Raw genomic sequence first — 13,272 nt, forward strand, 5'->3', positions numbered from 1 at the left:
AAAATATTCTCAATTATTTGCATGTGGAAAGAAAACATCGTTGCTTCCTCTTTCATTTCCAATCATGCAGTCTGAATACTTTCATACAAGAAAGAAGTATCACTGTGGATAGTTAGAAATCGCAGACTTTCTACTTCTATTCCTTCTTGGAGCGAGTCAGTTTTACTTACTGCTGGAAATGAGTGCCTAAGTTTTGCTTTTGTGAAACTACCACTTTTGCTCTTATTACTAGTTGGTCACAATTCCAACACGAGTCCACAGGTCAGAAAGAAAAGTGACGATCTCCTAATTAGTCTGCAGTCCTGACAGATTTCAGCACCAGGATAGAAACACTGAAATTGCATCTACTTCCACAGGTAATGCTAATGTGCAGAGAAAAGAATATGGTAAAACATTAGAAGTTTCCATACAACCTATTAAATTGGTTCATATACATACTAATTGGAAACCACTAAAGGTAACATCATTTCTAAGTCAAATAATAAGAAATAACAAAATCTGAAAGTCACAATACTATAGATGGATCTTTGGCTGTGGACCAGTATTCTGATCAATTTGCAGATGCGTGTTGATTTTTTTCCACATCAATAAAGTGATTAGAAACATGGATCAGTTCAAAAAGGGATTCCAAGCAGCATCTTCCACATCTGTTTTATACATATGCTGAGGATAATTCAACTTCACTGAATTTTCCAAGCCATTCATGTACTCACTGAACAAATTCAGAGTGTCACTGAATTTTGCAGAAGGTGCTTAGTACATTTTCAAAATGGAAGAATAACACAACAATCCTTGGAGATTAGTTTTACTTTCATTCCATGCATTTGTATTTCTCTTTGAAACCTGCCAAAGCCCTTGGTAGACAAAAAGAAGAAACAGTGGGGTCAGTAGAAACACTCCTATTCTACCTTTACCTCATCTGGTCATCTTCCAGAATTCAGCTGCCATGATTGCTCTGTTTTTGCAATCTAACAAGAAATGTCTGGATTATTTTCAGCTGAGAAGTGCTCCTGAATTAGTTGACTAGCTTATTTAGAGAACACTGCTCAACAGCACACTGCTTCTGACATTTTATATTTTTCAGATTTCTTGCACGTTGTGTAATGCATATCTCAATAAGTAAAGAAAACCTCCTTCATTATTAGAGCTGTCGACAGTCTCTCTAACAGAGGCATCTTCTCCGTGCTTGCTTACTGCCCTGAAAAGGCCAAGGAATTGGGGACCCAGAACTCATTAGTACATTATCCATTATTTATGTCAGTCAGCTGCATTTAAAGAAAAGGCTTAGATGGTTATGAGGAAAATCCAAACAGCAAAGTAATTTCTTCAGTGAAACAATAACAATTCTCAGTTTCCTGCATAAAACTGAGTTTGCTGAGGATGAAAACAGTTTAAGGTGACTTACAAGGACTTACAATCTTGAGAACATCTGCTACACTTGGTTTCGCCAACTGTAACCAACTGAAAATAGAAGGCATGGACGACTATATGCCCTTCATATATGGAATAAATTCACATTTGCCAGATTTTATGCACTGAGTTACATTTTCTTTCACAGTCATTTTCTATATTCTCCTCAGTTTCTCTTTTTCAGGACGTTCAAGAAACATGGCAATATACTGAGAGATAAGAACTTTCCTTCTATGGTGTTTACAATGCTTATTTCTGGTACTGAAGAGACACTGTACTTATGTTCTGCTTGTCTTTCCAGAATCATAAGGATAACACTTACTATCTTATGTGCTCTGAGGATTTATTCACTTTCAAACACAAAATTTAAGTATCAAATTCTTCCAAAAATGTACAGGCTTTGAACTGTGAAGGTGTTTTATCATATTGGAAAAACGTTCAAGTGTACCTCCAAAAAATAAAACTAAAATCACATTAGTCAGGATGAAATGTTTTCTTACAAGGTCTCCTTATCTGGTTTCTTCTGAAATGGGAAATAACAACATTTTCTATTATAAGAATGTAACTGGACATGTGCCACAGAACGATAGCTGAGAAAAATCTTTAAAAATTATACTTCTCAAATATGCAGCTGCAAAAATTAAAATTGCAAAATCATCGGGCAAGGTTAGAGATGGTCACAGTTAAAATAAATGAGATTCAATAGTTATAAGTAATTGATGGAAATGATAATCTTATACAGCAAATTGGAGACTGATAATTTGAAACCAGTAATGCAGGAAAGAAGTTCTGAGGATTACAAAGGAAATTATTTAACTGTATGTTCAAATGCAGAACCACTCTAAAAAGATGAATCCTATTCTGGGTTGTACTGATAATGTCAATTATGATAAAAGGAAAAGATAATGCTATGGTAGTCCAAAACTACATATATCATATCATGTCATATATTTTAAATTACAGATAGGAACAGGCTCTCAGCTGGGGAGGTAATTTCTGAAGGTCTACCAGTGGAATAGTGGCTAAGTAATACTACTAAAATGAAAATAATATAATGGAGAGCTGTAATAATAGTCTACACCTACCCAATAAAACATGAATAGGAGTTAGAAAAACAATTTATTTTTCTGTAATTTTGAGAGTAATACTGAAAACACAAAACAGTATATTTCAGACAAATGCTGCTATTAAAGTACAAAGAGTAAAGACTAATATTCTTGCAAACTACAACAAAGATACACAGATATCCAAGCTTGTTCTTTTGTGAACAACAGACCAGGTGATTTCCTCTCATGCTACCAATGATATTAATCATTTCGTCAACAGTAATTAAATGATTGCTGATTAGGACACTGTTAAGCTTGGCCAGGTACTGAAAACGGTCTAGCCAAATAGCACAGAGCTTTACCAAGACAGTCTACATATTTTAAAGAACATAATTTACAACATACTCACTTTTTTCCTCAAGAGACTGATCTTTTATAGTCACCTCTGGTGACCCTTGTGCACTGTCTTTTGTCAGCTTCGGATGCAAGGAATCTTACTAGGTAGGGAATTTAGAAAAGCTTGGCTAAATTTTACGCACTTAGCACAGATTGCAATCCAGTCTCTGAAAATTTGTCCATGTGCAACATGTGATCCATGTATGTGCGCAGTTGACCATGTCTTAAGGAAGATGCAGAACTGAATTACATCTGTATTTCTCTATCCTTGTAGTCAATAAAACTACAGCTTTACTGACTCATCATCTAAGTTAATGATTACATAATTTTTATTTTTTTTTTAGCAGCACAAATGAGCAATACCTGTGGTAAAGTCAAATTTACAGTACTGCTTCATATTTCTCGGAAATTCACAGTCTTTTTATTTCTAAAGAGTGTGGTTGTGTGCAAACATATTCAGCAGAATCTGGAAAGACTTTCTCACTTACTAATGATCTAAATATGAGAACAGCTATAAGATAACCTTGTTATCTTTCTGCACTTCCTGATCGTTCATGTAGATAGGTAAATTAACATCATCCTTCCTGAAGCAGATGGCTACATTGGCTAGACACGCAGCAGAAATACTTATTCTCCTTATTTCAAGAACTACCTAAACTCCTGCTGCAATCAGTGGAGCAAGTTAGCTTTCTCCAGAGGCCAATTAAGAACAGGTCACTGCCTTGAAAATATTATAGAGTCTGAGCAAAACAACAAAGAAATCATCAAGGACTGATGACTGTATTTGCAATCAATCTAGCAATTGATTCCAGTACCACTGCAGAGTCAAATCCTAATGTATATGTCAACACTGAAGATTAGGGGTGACTCACAGATCTCACTATTGAGGGAACTGAAATACGGAACAAAGTATCAGGAGATATCTGAGATGAGTCTGGTGCAATTCCAAAGAGGACTGACAGAAAGCTCTTTGGTGGTTTTAACAGCTTTTAGATAGAGCTCTTTGAAGTCTGATGATGTCTTTCACGTAGTGTGGCAGCAGAGAATCTGCCTCTGAACCTATCTACACAGATGCTTCCTCTTTTGTGGGATTTGTGCACAGATGCAGGTGTGCTAAGAAGATCATTCACAAGAAACAGTGATGGAAACAGATAATTAAGGGATTGGAACATCTCCATTACATGGAGAAGCTGAAAGAGTTGGAACTTCTTAGCATGAAAAAGAGGTAAATCACAAACTTAATCCAAATTAATAAATAAACAAATAAACAAAAATCTGCCAGAACAACTTTCTAGATCTCTAATTTTCTGAGCAATTTTCTGTAATTGGACATACTTAGAGAACAAGGTTAGACTAAGAGAACTTCACTGTTCCCTTTGAACGTGAAATATTCTTTTATTTTGTGATTCTAGATCTTTTTTTGAGTAAAGAATCTGCATTTAAAAAATTTTAAGAATGTAACAAATCCAGAAACACAAACAATAAATTGTTGGTAGATATTCACAAACATTAATCTTCTTTAGCTTTTCCTAAGTAATTTTGTCCTTCATGGAGGCTTCTGATTGGCATCCCTCAGAACAAATAGTAAATAACAATTTAAAGCTATGTAGCTAGAAAATGCCACTTAGTTCTCACACTTGCAAGAGGTAAATAGTAATACTGGTTCCCATGCTACACTTTGCTTAACTAGTACATTCAGAAGACTCACTAAGAAATCTCTATAACTAACCTGTCTCCAATTCATGACTGTCATATAAAAGAAAGCACTGAATACTTACAAAGAAATTGCAAGGTGTTGTTCCAAAGTCAACTGTTTTTTGTGTCTACCTTTAACAGACTGAAAATCACTTAAATATTGGAGATGCAGTTTTAAAAATTTCTTTACTTTTACATGCCCTGGCTGAGTTTGTGATCTCGAGGAGTATCGGCCTGGCAAAGAACAGACTCAGGACCCTGAACTTCAGGAAAGTGAACTTCTGTCTGTGTAAGGAGTTATTGGTTGAGATCCCCTGGGAAACTGTCCTTACGGACACAGGAACAGAACAGAGATGGTAGCTCTTTAAGGACACCTTTCTGAGAGCACAAGAGCTCTCAATACCCAGCATAAGAAATCACACAGAGGAAGGAGGAAATCAGCATGGCTAAGCAAGGAACTGCTGGTAAAACTGAGGGAAAAGAAGGAAAAGTACAAGCAGTGGAAGCAGGGATGGGTGGCCTGTGAAGAATACAGGAATACCATCTGGATGTGCAGAGATGGGATCAGGAAAGCCAAAGTGCAGATGGAACTGAACCTGGCAAGGGATTTTTTTAAAAAAGGGGATTCTTCAGATACATTGGTCAGAAGAAAAAGGCAAAGGGGGGTGTACCTTCCCTGATAAATGAGAAGGAAGAACTGGCTACAACAGACATGGAGAAGGCTGAGGTACTCAATGAGTTTCTTGCCTCGGTCTTCACTGTCAGTCAGGCTCCCCATGACTCTTGTGTCCCTGAACCTCTAGGTAGGGGTCAAGGGAGCAAAATCCCTCCCACTGTAAGAGCAGAGCAAGTCAGAGACTGCCTCATGAGGCTGAATGTGCACAAGTCCACGGGGCCAGACAACAAACACCCAAGGGTCCTGAAGGAACTGTCTGACATGATTGCCAGGCTACTCTCCATCATATTTGAATAGTCATGGCTGTCAGGCAAAGTCCCTGGTGACAGAAAAACGGGAAACATCACTCCCATTTTAAAGAAAGGGAGAAAGAAAGACCTGCGGAACTACAGACTGGAGAGCAGTGGTGAGGCACCGGCACAGGCTGCCCAGGCTGCTGTAGGTGCCACATCCCAGGAAGGTGTTCAAGGCCAGGTTGGATGGGGCCCTGGGCAGCCTGAGCTGGTGAGGGACAGCTCTACCCACAGCAGGGGGTTAAAACAAGATGTTCTTTAAGGTCTCTTCTAACGTTAGCCATTCTATGATCCTGTGATTCTCTCTCATCTCTTAACTTCAGAGCTGATTCGCTTAACTCCTTTTAATCTAGCATTCAAGTACTTTGTCATCTTATCCAGGCACAAAATTTAATATCTCAATTTTAAGTATTTGTCTCAACAACTGAATTTCTTTTCCCATACTATTCAACTCCTGGAAGACTCAATAGTTCTGAAAACTTTCCAGCCATAAATACACTTCCTCTGTTACAAAATAACAGCACTATCATTTTCAATGAAAATAGTTTTTTTCTTCTTGTTTTCATTTTTGCTTGCAAATTCTGTTGGCCAAGTTCGATGCATTTGTAAGATCCTGCCCTTCTGTAATCAGGCTGCTGTCCCATTCTTCAACAAAAACCTAGCAAAATAAATTCTATATTTATTTTTTTTCCCCAATATCAGCATTTAGTATACTCTGCATACTGTTATTTTCCAAGTGATAATATTTTTCCTGACTCATTAACCCTATCCTTTCCTTGTTCTTTATTTCTTCCAACTCTTCATCTTCTTTCTTTTCCTTTGAAATCTCTCCTGACTATGTACTTAAGTAGGTGTTGCCTATCCTTGGAATAAGTTTTCACTTCCTTTGTTCCTCGATCTGCTCTCTTCCTCCTCTCATCACTGATTTTTCTTTCATAAAGACACATACTGGCATTCCTCTTAGAAACACTTTCCCCATTTTGTATAGAAAAGAGTTTTGTTTCCTCTGCGTGATACATAATATCTTTATGAACATGAAGCCACTGAAAGAAATTAAAAATAAGAATCGGCTAAATGAATTGAGTATGAAATGTACACCAGGACTACAGATTAGTAAGTCTTTAAAAGGAAAGAGTATGCAAAAGTAATTTATTTATTTGCCGGTGCATTAGAGATATTGAAATAAGGTTAATGATTGGACTAGATGATCTTAGATGTCTTTTCCAATATTAATGTTTCTGTGATTCTGTGAAAAGCAATTTATATATTTACATTTCCTAATATAAACTCCAAAACACACTTCATTTTTTCTTTAACAGAAATGTAAAAATTAACAACTGCAAATTTAAATTACTTTACACTTATCAGCATCCTGGGCTTTTTTAGGAAAAATATCACCAACAGGTGGAGGGTGGTGATCTTTCCTCTCTATTCAGCACTAGTGAGACCACACCTACAGTACTGTGTCCAGTTCTGTCTAGAGAGGTTGTAGAGTCTCCATTCTTTGAGATATTCAAAACCCAACTGGACATGGTCTGAGACAACCTGTTCTGGCTGTCCCTGCTTGAGAAGGGTGATACCTGGTAATAAATTCAGAGCCTTCAGTAATTAATTCAAACTCATCAGCAAACTGATATTCTGTCTAGGAAAGGTTATTTTTTCCCAGACAAGCAGGACATCTGGAGCCTAAAACCAGAGTCTCAACAATCCATAAGCCTTGAGGAGGTGCACTGTACTCTGCTAAGGCTGATAATATAGACACCATAGCAAGGACAACAAGCTAATAGAAACTTAGTCAACAGCCATGTTTTTGTAAATAAGTTCTTGACCAAATATGGGACCTGACCTCCGAAACATATGACCTTTTTACTGGATAACACCTCCCAGTGGAACCTCATGACCACCAAAGACCCTCTTGCAAGAACCCAACATTAACACAGCATGTGTGTAGTATTAGATTTTAATATGCATAGAAATTCTAGGAACAGGCAGGCACTTCATGGAAATTGTATGAATATTCTCACATTAAAATGTATGAAATCTGTGTGCTTTAGATCCTGGGCGTGCATGCTAGGAGGAGCAATCCACCGTACACCCAGCGCTGCAATAAAGTAATGTTGGCTTTCAAATCCATCATTCATTCTAGCGAGTTTCATTCCCAGCTTTCGGTGACAAGGGGAGCCAGTCTAGATGATCTCCAGAGATTCCTTCCAACTGCAGAAATTTGGTGAATCTAGGATTAATACTGATTTTACCTAGATTGTAATACCACATGAAAAGAATCCTCCAAGCATCTCCAAGCATTCCTCTTCTCCTTGGATTTGATAATTTATTTTAATTAGCAACTGATGTCCCAAACAGTGACCTGCTGAACTGTATCAAATACAATTGTTCAGTGGCTATCAGTCCACAGAGATAATTCTGGTATTGTTGAAATCTTGACAGATTAATGTGATCTCTTTTAGAAATGAGTACTGTTATGAGTAAACTCTCCCATGAAAATGCATTTTCCAAGGACACCAAAGAATTTTAAAACCTTTGATTGATTACATCAGTGTAAATGTTTCTAGTTAGAACAACAGAAAGGGAGGAGCTGGAGAGGAAGGAGCCTTCCAATTGTTCTTGGTCAGTACATATACACAAGCAATTGCACGCTCCTGAGTCATGTTCTGTGTGGTTGTGATCTGTTCTCAGCTTCTTTTGCCAACAGAAGGATACTGCAAGCTTGAGCCATCCCACTCCCACCTTCACTCACCCGCCCAAAACAAATGTTTTCCATCAACTCTGAATTAGGGCACCATGGTGAGAAATAAGGATCACTGGCAACTTAGTTATTCAGTTATGGAACAGCCCCACAAATTTTTGCTGTACCTAGGGTTAATTTCCTCACTGAGAAAGGATGTTACTGTCAGACAAATATTTAAAGTGTTTCCTCCTCTGGCCAACATCCCTACAATGTTAACAGGATTGAGCTGGAGGCATTGAGTTCTATTTAAGAAAACCTCATGTGGACAATAATTAGTTTTATTGCATAGTTATTAAAGGCATGGTCATGGAGTACCTGTCTATGCTAACTTATTCAATATGCTTTTGAACCCTCTATGCTTGACAAACAAGAATCATACTGGATTACTTCATTTACAAGTCCAGTCTGAGTGCGGAAAAGAAAATATTAAATCATACAGTACTTATTAACCCTCACTTAAAAATATGAATTTTGAAATAATAATAATTTGCAGAAAAATGCTTAGAGACAGTATCTTCTTTAATGTTTGTTAAATTTGAACATTTCATTGCAGATTTATTTTCTTAAGCTGAATCCTGGAAAGGGTCACCTAAAACTTACAGGTTAAAAAAGGTGGGGGGGAACAAAAGAAATCCCCTACCACTTCCACTACCAAAATTAATTAATTAATTGTAAGAACCATCAACACAGTACTAGCACAGAAAACTATAACCCTATCAATAGAAGTATACTGACATATTTCACTTTACAGTCAGGCAGAGGAGGGTAATCTGAGCTGTATGGATGAATAACTCAAAGGTACTGTAAAGTTCCGCAAGAGACCACAGGGAAACTCCTACTGTAAAATCTAGATCATGAGCTTTACACCAGTAATTAGCAGAGTCTGCAACCAGGTTGATCTCCAGGGAAAGAAGACAAAATGAAATCCTCATAAGCAATTCTGTCTTTCTAAATCTACCAACAGACACGAAACATTAAGTGGATTAAAGCCAAGATGGGGCAAAAAAAACCAGCCTTTGTCTCCTTGCTAGCACTCTAAGTTCCTTGGAGACTGCTTATATTCAGAGAAAGGAGAAGGGGGTGCGAAGGCTGTGTACTTTACTGTGTCTGTCTAGATCCTAGACAGACAGCTACAAATGAGCCTAGATGAAACATTACTGACTGAGACAGACAAAGGAGGACAGGAATGATGATTACACTGCTCTGCAATGTGAATTGCTACAGCCAAAGTGATGTCCTAAATTATTCTATGAATGTAGTCACTGATCATCCATTTTAAAATTAAAGATATATTGTTCCCTGTGAAAATGAAATCAAGGACTCTACTCTGAGCTCTCCCATTATGGAACAAATCAGATAACGTAAATCAAGTGTCATCTTGTACGGCGATCTCCGCAGGAATAAATTTGGCAGCTGAGTCAGATGTGTCAAAAAGCTCCAAAACCATACGAGGAAGCTCACTGGCACTCTGTACTGTTATTCCATCTTTGATATTTCTGTCAATTTATTAAGGAACAATACCCAGCTGTTTTTGTGGGCGAACTTATCACATAAATCTATAGCAAACATCAGAAACATGAATCCTTGTGCCTAAGGAAAACCTCTGGGCTCTGCTGAAATCCTTCAATTATGCAATGACAGGTACCTAGCAGTGTAGTTCAGCCTAAGTCTTGCAGGACCTACAGATACCTAAGGGCAACTGCCTGAATTCTCCTGTGTCATTTAACTGCCTGAATGCCAAAATTATGTGGCTACATCGGGGCAGTTCACAAACAAGGTGGTCCTCCATCTATCTCACCAACCCACTAGGCATTGTTACTTGCTAGATCTCTTTCACAAGAGGTGCAGGCAAATTGTGGTTCCCCAAAACCTGCATATGCACTGTCACCTCAAAACTCTGGTTAGAGAGGCCTACTCAGAAGCAGGAGACTCCATAATTTCCAATTCACTTGACTACCTACATAACCTAGCCACTGGATGTTTGGGCATATTCCATAAAAAGCCTCCTTTGAAAGCATTCTACTTTGTATGAATACCTACTATATACATATAAATATAAACATATATTAATCAAAGTAAATACTTGAACAAAATTATTTCCTACTCAGTAGATCATTAAGTAAATATATTTTTTTATTCTGCTATGTATTGTTAATATTTGAAGAGGAATAGCTTCAGTAAGTAAAGGCATCGGCGAAGCTCATTAAGAAAGCACAGTGGCCAGATGGTTATGGAGTTCTCTGAGAAGCACAACCAAACCAAATGTGAGCAAAGGTTCATATTAGAGATTGTGGTAGTTAAAAAACTTGTCTCTCCCTCACCCATTCCGTAAGTGGTGACTGCTCAAACTACCTGATTGCTGGCTATACCAAGTATCCCTCTTCTCTATTCTTCCATTTGTGTCTGTTTTGCTGTGAGGAAGATCTGACTTTGTTTAAATGCCATCTCTTAGAGAGAAGTGGAGAATCCCAAGAAGTAATAAATGCCACTTGAAGTTTTCCTTCCAGGCTCTACTACTTCTCATCAAGATTTCTTAATGGTTAGCTTACATAACTTTCTCTTCAGCTTGCTGTCTTTGGAGGACCTAACTCTAATTTGTCTTGTTCTTTCCAGACATTTCTAAGGCAGCTTAAAAGGGTAATCTGAGGCAGACATTTCCAATTGGTACTCATGTCTTTTTGTGGAACCACTATGTTGCTTCCCTAGTGGGGAAAACCAGCAGTTTCCATAAAACAATAATATGCCACTACAAAAAAAACAAGTTTTGACACTTCAAATTCCCATCACACCTAGTGGACTCTTTTCAAAAACCAAGCACTAAGTAAAATTTATCACATAATAAATAATATAATCAAAGCTAGGTACCGGGCACTAGCTATCAATGCACAGTGTCAAAATCTATACAGCTTTAGAAGAGACAAGTACATAATAAATCTACCTAAATGAAGTGTTTTTAAAATCTTTCAAAATTCTTGTTACTTGCAGTATTGATGCATAGGATGTTGGAATGTAAGAAGTATGAAAAGTTCTACATAGCCCAGAACTAGCCAGGCAAGGAAGATGCTTCAGTAATTTCTATTTTGCTGTATAGGCAAAAAGGATCACATTTCCATGGTTGAAGTTAAAGACATCTCTCAGTCTGAAAAATAGATTCTGGTAAAATCAACAATATACAACCAATACTGGGTATGTGTATCAACTCAGAAGAAAAAATGAGGAAAACAATCGTTAAGACAAACAGCAGACTAAACTAAACCTGACAGGCTTGAGTGATGACATAATACCCTCTTACTCTTGATGGTGACACAAAAATGCCAAAGGACACAAAGCTGTCAAGTCTTGTTGTTTATCTTCTATCTTAGACTAATAAAAGGAGGTTGATGATTGACAGAGCAGACATGGGCACAGTCCTAGGCATACAGTTTGCACTCTGTTTGAAAAATGTATTGATGGTTTTAAAGGTGGCTTATTTGTTTTTGACTTTTTTTCCGTACTACCTCTGTGGTCCTTCTCAAACTTTTGAAATAACTTTTTTTAAAGCTATCATTTCTGTTTTAAATTCATGATCAGTAGTTTTAATTGCTGATACTGCAATGCCCTAGTAATTTATTAACAGAATCATCTTCTGGACAAGTGTCAAACTTAGTTAAAAACAAAACTAAGTTTTGCATAACCCCTTAGGTACTATCACAGTGAATAATGGAATATTATCAAACATTTTTATTTTTAGCCCTCTCTGAAAACAAAGTCTGAATGCATCTTGCTATATCAGCTCCTCTCTGCTAAAAATGGAAAATGACACAGGTCTCCATAGAGCATAATACTGAAGCAGCATCCTTTAATTCTAGCATATTAATCTCACAAGGCAGGTAAAACTACAAAGAAAGAGAACAAGGAACAGTTAATATGGTGAAGCATTGTTGAAAACAAGCATCTTGTTTAGTTACTGTCTGAGTTGCTCTGGAAGAAACAGCTGGCAGAAAAGGCTCTGAAATGAACCAAATATCTTCCAGAATTCAGCAGAGTAATTCAATGGATAAGTCTGTGTTATTAAAAACATGAGAGACAACGTTTTCAAAATCTTCCCCTAAAGAAATGTATGTGTGCAAGGTGAACAAGTAAAATCTCAAATAATTCTCCATTATTACTGAAGAACCTCATACAATAGAAGGGAGTAACCCATAAAGCCACACTGTCTTGCAATTCATTCCTTTCTCTGGAGGGGTTGCACAGGCTTGTGCTAGCAAGGTACATCCTTGAGACTTCCAAGAGATATCTTCTCTTCTAATATGCATGATAATAAGGGCATTCAGCCCCTGATTCCTCTCACACAGAAACTACAGCTGATGGGCACAATACTGAGAAGCAGTATGTGCATTTCATACTGAGAATGGTCTGCTCCCCTGCAAAGCACTGAATGTACTGCTGAGAAATATATGACCTTCTTCTGCTTTGGAATCTGATTTGTTGCTTGACCTTGTCTGGAGGCATTTCAGGTCACCGAGTCCAAGATTTCTAACCCTACACGGCAGCAACAACTTTTCCTTCAGTCTAACACTTGCTGCAAAGTGTTATTATGGGAAAGGCAAAGTACCCAAGAAAGATGGAGATTCAGTCTCATCCCAGAGTGGATTGGACAACATTCCCTTATGGATACAGACACAGAAATACAAATGAGCTGAGTTTTAACAGCTCAATTAATCTCTCAGTTGCAGAGCCTTGGGGCACCAACAACAGGAAGAAAGTGTTCGGCTAGAACAGCTGAAGTGAGCAGAATTTCACTACGCTGTTACTCCTATCACTGCATGCCTGTGTGTTCAGTACCATGGAGCTTGAGAAGGAAGTCTCTGTTCTGACTCTTCACTGATGGTAGAGCAGTGCAATGCCCCTTCCTTTTTGCAATGATTTGAACAGATGACAAATACAGTTCTCAAGTTTCAACAAAACATTTTGCTTTAAGGTTGAGCTTTGATGGTAACACTGGCCATTGCAGCACAACAATTCATGACG

At 37.7% G+C, this 13,272-nt stretch overlaps 1 protein-coding gene across 1 annotated transcript in view; it reads right to left on the reverse strand.

The window, feature by feature from the left end:
• Window positions 1-13,272, reverse strand: part of CADM2 (cell adhesion molecule 2) — a gene marked incomplete in the record, with an annotated part of 648,988 nt that overhangs the window by 142,929 nt on the left and 492,787 nt on the right.

The sequence above is a fragment of the Numida meleagris genome, chromosome 1 (genome assembly GCF_002078875.1).
Source record: "Numida meleagris isolate 19003 breed g44 Domestic line chromosome 1, NumMel1.0, whole genome shotgun sequence".
Lineage (NCBI taxonomy): Eukaryota > Metazoa > Chordata > Aves > Galliformes > Numididae > Numida > Numida meleagris.